This window comes from Paramormyrops kingsleyae, chromosome 16, assembly GCF_048594095.1.
Source record: "Paramormyrops kingsleyae isolate MSU_618 chromosome 16, PKINGS_0.4, whole genome shotgun sequence".
Classification (NCBI taxonomy): Eukaryota; Metazoa; Chordata; class Actinopteri; order Osteoglossiformes; family Mormyridae; genus Paramormyrops; species Paramormyrops kingsleyae.
In genome coordinates, this window is record NC_132812.1 from 17550165 (window position 1) to 17561556 (window position 11392).

The following is an 11392-nucleotide window of genomic DNA, read 5'->3' on the forward strand; positions in this document are numbered from 1 at the left end:
GAGGCATAAATCAGGGGGCAAAACATGAAGAGCTCAGGAAGGAGGCATAAATCAGGGGGCAAAACATGAAGAGCTCAGGAAGGAGGCATAAATCAGGGGGCAAAACACGAAGAGCTGAGGATTGAGGTATAAATCAGTGGGTAAAACATGAAGAGCTCAGGAAGGAGGCATAAATCAGAGGGCAAAACATGAAGGGGCAAGGAAGGAGGCATAAATAAGGGGGCAAAACATGAAGAGTTAAAGACGGAGGCTTAACACAAGGGGCAAATGAGCAAGTTAGTTTGATTTAATAATTCACTGTTTTTTTAAGACATGTAACTGGTCTTAGATCTCCAGTGAAAGATATGCTGGTACTCTGAAAACAGTAACACCTCTCCCTATAAGCGCAAGCTGCACTCTGCAGATCAAGCAACAGTCTTAGTCAGGTTTTGGTCACCTGGTGACTGTGACTGAGTGTCCTGTTGCTAGGTAACACACCTAGGGACTGCTTGCCTAACCTGTTTCTCCTATGACTTGCCTTTCTGCTATGGGTTTCTTTTAGCACAGTGGTCCCCAAACTTTCTCTGTAGGGCCCCCCTTTTCTAGATAGAAACTTTATTGAGCCCCCCATTCAAACTACACAGGTTCAGATTCAAACTTTATTTGAAATACAACTCCCTTTTCTAATTGAGCGAAACAAATGCAATTATAAAATACAAATGGTGCAATTTCACCACTATGGGGGAAAAAAGAGCAATCAATTAAAAATAAAAGTCCAGCATATGTTTCAAATTATGCAAATGCAGATTTAACATTCCTGTTAATTTTCATTGGCGTACACAAATTAAAGTTTGTCTTACGATTATCCCATTTTGTTTTTAATGATAGCTGCAGGTTTCAGCCTATACTATAGCACAAAACAACACTAAATCATACCCATTAATTGATAGTCTCCCTGCACTTCATGTAGAAAATTTAAACCTTGTTTTTCATATGGTTAGATTTTTTGTGCAGCGCAGCAAAACGACGTCAAGCGTCACCATGTCACATGGTACAAAAACCTTGCAAGAGCAAGACGACTTAAGACAGATCGTACAGCACCTCTCAGCCGGCTGAACAAACTGGAACTGCCTCCGTGACAACACAACTTTGCCCTTATTGGCTGAAGAACGTGACGTTTGTATGACGTTTGTATCCCAGGAAGTTCCGATGCGTTATCTGCTATTTCTCCCGAATATCACGTATAGCAGTGAGAACTGGTTTCCAGTTCATTTACCTGGTAAAATAAAGTTTAAATAAATTACATAAATGCTCTAATAGTACACGTAAGTTAGTGGTTTATTTATTGTTAGTTACTGTAATGTTTCGCTGCTTTATTTGTTTAATCGTCCAGTCTGTGAAGAGATTATTTTAGGGTGGCACATGCCCCTGAGGCTATCCCACTGGTGCCAAATTGAAATAAGGAATATTTAGTCAGTGCAATGTCTGAATAATTTAAATACTGGACTACCCTATTGAAGCTTCCCAACATTATACTTTCATTTTGTCAAAATAAAGGAGCCAAAGTATTGAATTGCTAATTCCAGAAACCAGGAAAGACAAAGACCAATATTACATCAGCAAATACACATGGACAAACAAGGGCTGTTTTCAGAGGATTCCCCTTAAGTGTAGACAAAGTTATTTCATATACATGAAACATGCCCCAGCAATGGAAAAGGTGGTCACATCTCAATAGAAAGGTTACAAGCAACTGAAGAAGAATCACCCTTTGACCCCAACTAGTATAAGCTTTTGGAAGACAGAAGGATGGATGAAGAAACAATCAATGTGAAGAAACGGAGGATGTACACAGATTTTGCCTCCTTGGAACAAGCATAAGCAACAAAGGATCCAACAGCCATTAAATACAGTTTATCACGGACAGGCCCTTGGCAGAGCTCCAGTGGAAGATGCAGAAAAAAATCTCCGAAAGCAGTAGAAATATACAAGGGGCAAAGAGGGGCACTGCCCCGAATGTTATATATATTCTGTAAGTTTCTTTGACAAGACAGTAAGTTCTGGAGGAATGTCATCTTTGTCGTTACTTGCAGTCATCACCATTTTGGTGGCAACTAACAGTAACAGCCATTTACTACAGAGGAAACACTCAATACAGACGAGATCTTCCTGCCCAGGAAAAAGCACTGACATTCCAAGTGTCAAATTAATATGACAAGTAAGAGTTCATCAAGATCTGGTTGTTTAAGCTTTGAAAGAATTATTCTTAATATTTTAGGAAGATAATTTAATACAAGTTAGTGTTATCAAATACATTCCTAGAGTTTGCACTTTAACCAGAAACCCCTAGGCTGTTTATTGGTGTCCTTAACTAAAATGAACTAAACCTAAACTGCTGTCCTTAGTAAAAGACTACTCCAAAATGTTAAAAGGGATATAAAATCACCCAAAAATCACTGCGGAATCTTAATTTTATATCTGTTTAATGATCGTGATTATGACTGTGATGTCCATTGCTATAATCCATTCATCCATCCTCTATCAGTTTATCTTGCTCAAGATGACAAGGGGCATGACAACAGCATGAATCACAAGACTGATCAGCTCCACTCTGGATGACTGCACTCATAAAAGCACAGGTCCCTGTAAGTTACTGTAGGACCTCGTGCTGGAGATTGGAAGGCTGATGTCACCGCTGGATTATTGTCATCTTTTTCTGAACCCTTTTTCTAGGTAGCATTAAAACAATTATCAAAGCATATATTTCATGTTTCATTATCCAAAATACGAAAAGTGAATTGTTACATTTTACACAGTCATAAAAATATTCTGATCAGTTTCCTGACTGAAAATATTTCATATTCATGCCCCAAAGTGTGACAGAGGTAAGAGTGGCTTCTTCATGAAAATTCACAGGAGGTAATGGAGCAGACAATCCCTTAGATGGAGTCATTTGCATAGTGTGATGAGAGTGGCTTCATGCAGAACGACAGAGGATGGAGTGAGTCCTTAAACACTGCTTTGGGACAGGAGACCAAACACCTTTGGTGCAAATTTTTGTAAGACTACTTATGAATTTACCCAGTTCTCAGTGTAGCTGCTTTTTCTATTCTACCAGTAAAATAAGTGTTATGAAATTAGTGTTAGTCCACTTATCTTTTATGCCATATTAAACTAAAACCTTTAACACGCCTCAGGAGATCTTCAACAGCTGTATTAATTACCTTAATTAGACAATGAATTTAGCTTAATCAGACATTGCACAGGGTTTTATAATGGATAATTGAGTATATGGCTACCACTAACAACTATTTTTCTATGGATTAATCTTTCGAATATTTTACCTATTGGTCGATTAATCTGAACAATTTTCCTCCAGAAAAGCAACTCGTTCGTTTAGTTTTATTTTTACAAGAACAAACCGAATGTCATTGTGATGCTTTAGATAACGGACGATGGTGTTTCATCACTATATACAGACATAATTTTCACCCACAATTCCGTAAGCAGGTAGTTTGCCTAAAATAGTAATGAGATGCGTATTGTGACGCCTGTAAATTAGTAATCTATATAAATTCGGCATATCTTTATGCTAATTAAATTTTATTAGCGGAGCACACCAGATACGACTGTTTTGGTAAATCAAAAGGAGCTAAGCACTGAAGTGGCAATTAAGAAACGGACAGATGAGCAGCCATAAGAACTTTTTAAAAGAGGTGATACTGTGGCTAAAGAAGGTAAAAGATTTTGGTGGTGTGGTGATACTTTTTGTAGATTAAAGTCCGTCATGTTCATTTTTATTTCAGTTCACAATTTTTTTTAAATTTAGTGTCAGTTTTCATTTCAGTTGATAAGATAATAATGACCCCAAGTAGCCCAACGTGCAGGAACACACACTGGCATAGTCAATCAATCATTCAAGCGTGAATCATAGAATAAGCCCAGATTCTAACTAGAGATGCACCGATCTGATATTCGGATCAGCATCGGTGCCCATCCACACCTATTTGACGGATCAGGTATCGGCCATGCGTGACCGATCCACATCCTATACTTATTTAGTTTTTGACAATCTCTAAAAAGACAGCTCCTATTTCGTGTTAAATCTATTTGTACAATCAACCGCATGATAGCTTTCCCATTTTGCATGCGTTTTTTGCTGCATTCAAATCGAACGCTAACGCTGCTGTGACGTCACGTGCATACCCTTCGCAGTACGAGGAGTGTAAAATAAGACGTGGCGATTTGGGAGTATTTTACGCTTTTAACAGAAACACACAGCGATTTGCAATCTTAGTAAAATTAAGTTTTGAGAGGTGGGAATAGCGTTTAATGGACAATCCCATTTAACAAAGCGCACGCAACTGTGTGACACAAAAAAAGCAATGGATGATCTGGGAGTCGCTAACCTGGACTGTCTTGCAAACTCGCTGCAGCTTGTGATACAAGAGGGGCTGCCATTGCAACAAAGTGTAATTGAGCTGACTTGTGTATACTTGTTTTGAGGATATTCATATTGAACTGCAAAAGCCTCAAAAACGCTTAAAACAAGACCTACAAACGAGGTGAAACAGTATAGTACATTAGGTATGTTTGTAGTAGCCTAATTAAGTTTTTTTGTCATACATTTTTTCCATCTGTATTTTCTAGTTTTAAAAAAATAATATATAAAGTATAACAAAGTTAAAAGTACTCTTGTATCGGAATCTGTATCGGTATCGGCAGTTGTGTATCGGAATCGGATTGGAACTGAAAAAATGTGGATCGGCCCATCCTTAATTATAACATAAACATTTTCACTTATTCAATGGAAATTCTAAGGTAGCACAGACAACTTTATGGTTTTAATAATGAGTACTTAGTAGCTAGAAGTACAAAAGAATTTAAAATCCTTCTGCTTTTTCTGGCGGCCCATCAACCAGAATAGCGCCTGTACATTTCCTCTTCAGGTGCTCCTGCATAGAGCTACCACTGTGGGATAACAATGCAAAACAACCTTCTTGTTTAGCGATTATTTTAATACTACCATAATGACATTGATATTAAAGGAAAACATTTGTTATAATGGCCGGAAGCATTTTAGAAATCATATAGGTAATTATATTTTTTTTAAAAAAACAAAACTATGCGTTGATTTAAAATATCGGTCGACCCATTTTCAGCGTTGACGTCGTCGACTAACCACGGCAGCACTAATTGAGAACAAACCCATTTAATCTCTCCTCTTTTACTACACTTAATGTCTTGCTCCAATATAACTGCTCTCAGCCTGTCAAAGGAAAACATCATAATGAAACGCTTCTCTCGGGGTTTCTACAGGAAGCAGACCCTGTCCGTCACGTCGCCTCCACAACCAGAACCACTATATGGAGCCCGTACCTTTTAACTTTACTTTGTTTCTGTGATAAACGTGTTTATCTGGGTAAATGATCGTAACTTGAAATGTTCGTAAGTCGTTATTCAGCATCATTTTAAGGGTATACGCAAGTACAAAGAACTAGGACGCTGGGAGTGCGCACGCTACGATGCTGCGCGGCGGGAGTAGCGGCCAGAAGTCGTACTAGGCAGAATTGGCGCGCAAAAAAAAAAATTGATGTTGCGGACAGGAAACGGGAGCCCAAGAAACACAATTTGGACTTGCAGTCCTCTTCATTTATATGTCTGCAAGTTCATAAGTCTGAAAGTTCGTATGTAGAGGAGCGTCTGTAGTTGCAATGTGGATGGTTATGTACTGAAGCATATATTTACATCTATGTTGATTATTTATTGAATTTTTAATATTGGTAATGTGTACTTTTTATTGCAAGATGAGCCGAAAAAAGAATACCCTTGCAATACTCAGTTTCTGACGTGTCTCAGATCATCACTAGGTGCAGCTGACATCAATTGTCAAACCCTGGCTCAGTTGTATTAAATGCAGAAAATTTAACCTATGAAGCACCCCTTTGCTCTCATGGCATTCAATAGGGGTAGCTACCCCGGTTCCCTTGGTAATGGGTGTAATCTCTTACGAATTAATGATTTACCTTACTGGTTAAAACTAGGAGCTTTGTTGTTTCTTCCACGGGTTACACCTACAAATTGAAAAGATGACAGGATCTCATTTGGTAAAGTTATGGATCCAGCTCTGGCTGATGGTTATTAGCCATCGGCGTAAGAGCTGCGTCTCCGATGGCAGTAAATTTTAGGCAGCCATACTTGCTGCGATCGCAGCCCGGATATCTGATATGAGCACTCTGCTACACACAGACAATTCTCTCCCAGGCCTCCTGAGAGGACTGAATTCCATGTGTTCAGCAATTATCTGTAATGCAGGAGGAAAAATCAATTTCTGTATGGAAAGACTACCTAGACCACAGCGGCGAGACGGAAGCTTCAAGCAGCTAAGTCTGACTTCTGCGGCAAACAGCGTGTGTGGTCGTTCGCCTTTTCCGCTAACAAGGCCAGCGCTCAACCCCTGTGGGCCTTCCTGTCGGCCTGCGTCTGTGACACATGTCACTGGAGCAGTACCCCCCGCAGGACCGCTCCTTCTTGTAGGGGGAGGCGATGTAACGCTGGCATCTCTAATTAATAACGTCTCATGGACATCAATCAAATTTAAATTTACCACTTATAAAAAATAAAATAAATCCAAGAGAGGTCCAAAAGCTATGAGCACTGCACTGGTAAGTGGAGATATGTCATGTCTGTGTCGATTTCTGAAATATGTCCCACCTGGGCTAATGTTCGGACTTATGTTCCGACTGAAGTTTTATTTACTGATTTGCTAGCTGATTAGGTAGCTTCGGTAGAAATTCAGAATAAAATATTTTCTCTTGACTTCCCATCCTTAGAATAATAATGCAATGCCAAATGTAATGCTATCATTATTAATAATGGCATTGCCCCTGAATACATATGACTGACTGATCAATTAATCACAAATACTTTCTATTGCTTGAGGTCAGTAAAGAGCCAGTAAAACAGGCAATACAGTAAGCTTTATATTCACCAATACAAATCACATAGGCATTACTGCCTTACACTGAAAACATGTCTAATACAAAAACAACCAAATCCAGCATTACACATGGATTTTTTAAGACTAGAAGGCATGTCTTGAAATAACAATAAAACATAATATTATTTTAAATATCATTTTAGCATGCATTTTTCCTTTTTTTTATCAAAATTAAAGGGGGGTAGAGAACAGCAATCACTCACCCAGGCTGGTCCAGGTTGCCCGCAGCCATGCTTTCACTCTCCTGGAGCGGAGTGGAATCTGCACTATCGCACGGTAATGCTGTGCTCCCTGCTGTAGGCTGCTGCTCCATCGAGAAAAAGACAGGTGAAAAAAAGTGAGGCGGACGAAGGATGTCGGCTTTATTTTAATAGATCTGCGGTGACCGTCTGTCCCTCTCTGGACTGTACTTGTAGTAAGTGAGAAGTGAGATCGATCAATGTTGGCTGGCTGTTTTTGAAGTTCTGCCTATCTCAACATGATACCTTTGGGGCACTGTGTCCTGAGGTAGGGTCGCATTTGTAAGTGCATGAATTAATGGCTTATCCGACTTTTAAACTGCATTAAGCTCTCGCTGTTACATCCATTTCAGCATTCAACACTTTCTCTATGGTATAATCGTATCATAAAAATATGGTGGCACACCCTACACTCATCAAATTACTTGCACTTAAGAAAAACATAACCCTTAATAATTCTCTGGAAAACTGTCTATATGGAGAGCATTAGAGTGTTCTGATACATCATTTAAATACATTTTGTGTTAGTAAGATAGGAGTCATATTAGTGGAATTGCCTTTTGGGTATATTGGGTGGGACCCTGGGCTCACACTTCCGTTAGTGGGCTTGATTCCTGCATTTCTGTGAACTTTGCATCTTCAAGCACATTAGATGCTTTGGCATCCCTACATTGTAGTATGTCCATACCGTGTGATTGTATGTGTATCTGCCCTGTGAATGACCAGAATCCTGGCCAACATGTCTCCAGCCTCATGTCTTTTGGCGTTTTTACTCTTTTGATTGCATTCACAGATTTTCATAAAACTGAGGCTATCCAAATGGGGACCTTAAAAATGTCCCCAAAAGTAAGGACGTTTCAGGTTTCACCACACTTTGGGGACCATGTAATATAAACCTAATCCACACACACAAACAACTGAAAGCTTTCCTGATATGATTAACAAAAAAGAATATTTCTGTGTATGAGGCAGCCAGTCCAGGCAAAACCATGCCGGACTCCGCCCTCAACTATGTTAAAGTGATGTGATTGGCTAAAATAAATGTGCGTTATAGTAAATTGCAATTTTTATTTTTACAAATCGTTCTGAAGCAAAAACTCCATATAATGACTAAAATCGATTTGTCTCTCAGCTCGTGTGTGTGGAAATAAATAAATGATTATGCAAGTAACACCACAAACTCCATCTCAAGATGTTAATGTGTGCAGTCGTGCTGCTCTTTTAGTTATGGGAGAGCGGTCAGTGATATTACTGTTCAGTTGAATTATTTGCTGGCATTGTGTTTTTCTTTATTAAAAACCATTAAATTGGAAATGGAAATCTGAATAATGCAAGACATAATGCTAAATAATACGCGGGGCACAATGAAAAGGTGCAGGCACGTTTTAAGTTGTAAGAAAATACAGCTTGACTTGGAAGAGTATGTGGGAAATGTTTTGGGACATACCTGTTAAATTATCATATTTATGGCAATCTATGCCGATCTTTGTCACTGTATAACAACACAATATGTAGGTATATATAATTTAAGACACAGGTTAAGCAACGCCTATTTCTAAAGGGTGCCAGCTAATTTAAAATAATACACCGAATAACACTCGGAATATCCCGCTCTTTGTCAGATCAGGTCCGCAATTTGAACTAGTGACAAAACAGAAAAAGCGTGTTAGAGATTGGTGACACTGGCCTGGCGTCACGCTTCTCCGGCTCCAGTTCCTATGCTCTGTACACAGCAGCACATCGTGATGTGTTTAATGCCTTTACGGTTTGGGGTGAGTTGTACACTCTGTGCGAGTCAAGTGTGAGTGGGAAGTCAAATTAAGAGCGACTCAAGTGCAACTATAGTCACAAACTCGAGTCCCCATCTCTGGTGCTGAGCCATCAGGGAGTATCCTGGAAGGGGACATGCTGGTGGGGCAGAGTAACGTACTGTAGGCGGTGGAAATTAACAGCTAAGCCTAAGAGAAACCGAGATGGAAACTGAGATGTTAGACATTACAGAAACCATATACAAATTTAAAAACGGTGCAATAAACATAATGAATATAACAGCAGGACGCCAATTGAGAGTATAGCCAGAGCTGTTCAGCACTGTTCAGCAACGGAAGGCCCTGCAGAGGGTAGTGCGCACAGCAGAACGCACCATGAGAACCCCTCTACCAGCACTGCAGGACATCTACACTGAAAGGTGCAAATCCCGGGCCATCAGGATCACCAGTGACTCCGGCCATCCCGCCCATAAACTGTTCAGGCCACTGAGGTCTGGGAAACGCCTCTGTAGCCTGAAAACAAGAACGGAACGGTTTAGGAGGAGTTTTTACCCACAAGCAGTAAGACTCCTAAACCACAGCACATAACTGGGCAACACAATGGACAACTACACACACAACTTAATTTCTTCCATCTGTAAATTATAAAAACATCTGTACCTCATGGCACATCTGCACCTTACCTTGTCTGCACCTTATGGCACATTATTTATTACATGGTAAATGCATATTTACTTCTGTATATAGATGTACATAAATTCATTTTTCCTCTTTTTATACTTATCCTCTGTTAGTACTTATACACTTATCCTACGTCTAGCACAGTCGGAGTTCAGCCAGGGAAACACATTTCACTGTATGTTGTACCAGCTATAACTATATGTGACAAATAAAGAATCTTGAATCTTGAATCTTGAATCTTGAATCAGAGCTTTGAATCATGGAAGACGTAAAGCAAAACCTTTCGTTTTCGAATTGAGCATAAGTAGCCAGCCTTATGTATAACACCTTACTGTCAGATGCCTGTACCTCAGCCCCACCACACAGCTGTGGGACAGTATTTGACAGGTGGTTTAACATGCTACAGATCAGCTGTCACTCCTGGATTGAGGCCTCTCTCATGCTGCAGACAGTGAGAAATGGCTTTGCAGTGAGCACATTCCACATGGGAGAAGGGGCTCAAAGCTTGTTTATTACTCAGGCAGAAGAGCTTTTAACACCATGCTGCAAAGCCACTCTGACATCTATGAATGCAAACAGTCTTCTTTCCTGTGTGATATTTACAGCACAATTAAAGTTTCCTTACCAATATTCCTTACAAATATAGGACTCAGGCCCTAACATGATCAGGATATCACATCATCCCTCTACTCCTAGTGATTTTCAAAACATGCAGAGTTCATAAATATTCTTAAATTGACCACAAATATGGTTGGCTATACAACACCTAGCACCAAAGCGTAATGGCCAAACCTCAGCAATAACAATCTAAGTTGTCAAGTAAATGTTTAAAAGTCATTAACTTATTTAGACTCTTGCCTGATCAGAAACTCAAAGATACACTTCAACCTGGTAAAGACTGTCGGCACTTAAGTCCCTGTGAGTATGCCTATGGATTTTGCGATCGCTGTTGTATTTAATCTTCATCACGAAGGAATTAGTACAACCGGAATGCAGAAGCTGAAAGTCAGAATAATAATCCAAATCCAGTCTCTCCACTGTGGTTTTCAATTATATGAACCTCATTAAATATCACTTGTCTAGTTTACATGAACTTCATGGCCAATTTTTTTACTACATCCACTTGGTCACCCAAACAGCCACCTCCTCCAAACAGCAAACCATGTGGTTGTAACTGAATACTGAGAAAAAGGTTGAGTCACTGTCTATGCAGTATGATGTCATGATGTAAGCGATCCTGAATCTGGTGTGATTGTTGTTGCCAGGTGTGGAGGTCACTGAATCTCAGAAAAAAGCCATTTTCCTGAGGTTTTCACATACTACTGGGCATGGATTTTACAGAGAATTGTGAAATTCAAGCCCGTGGCAGTTCTGTATGCTATGACACCTTCTGTGACCCCATGAAGTGGGACTAATAAGATAGATAGACAGATAGATAGTTAGACAGAGAGACAGACAGACAGACTTTAATGACAGGTACAGAGCTGTACAAGTACACTGGAATTCTGCGTAGCTCACAGCTAGCTTTCAGGATAGAAAGAGAAAGTAAGAAGCAAATAATAAATAAATAGATAAGCAAATGAATAAATAATAATAATAATAAGACTATAGAAATAAACTATTAAAAAAGGCCAAAGTGGGTCCTACCTAGTACTAGCTTGGCCTACATAATAGATGGGCCACTGCGAGTATTTTTGTACTCTGTACTGGATTACAGAATGGCA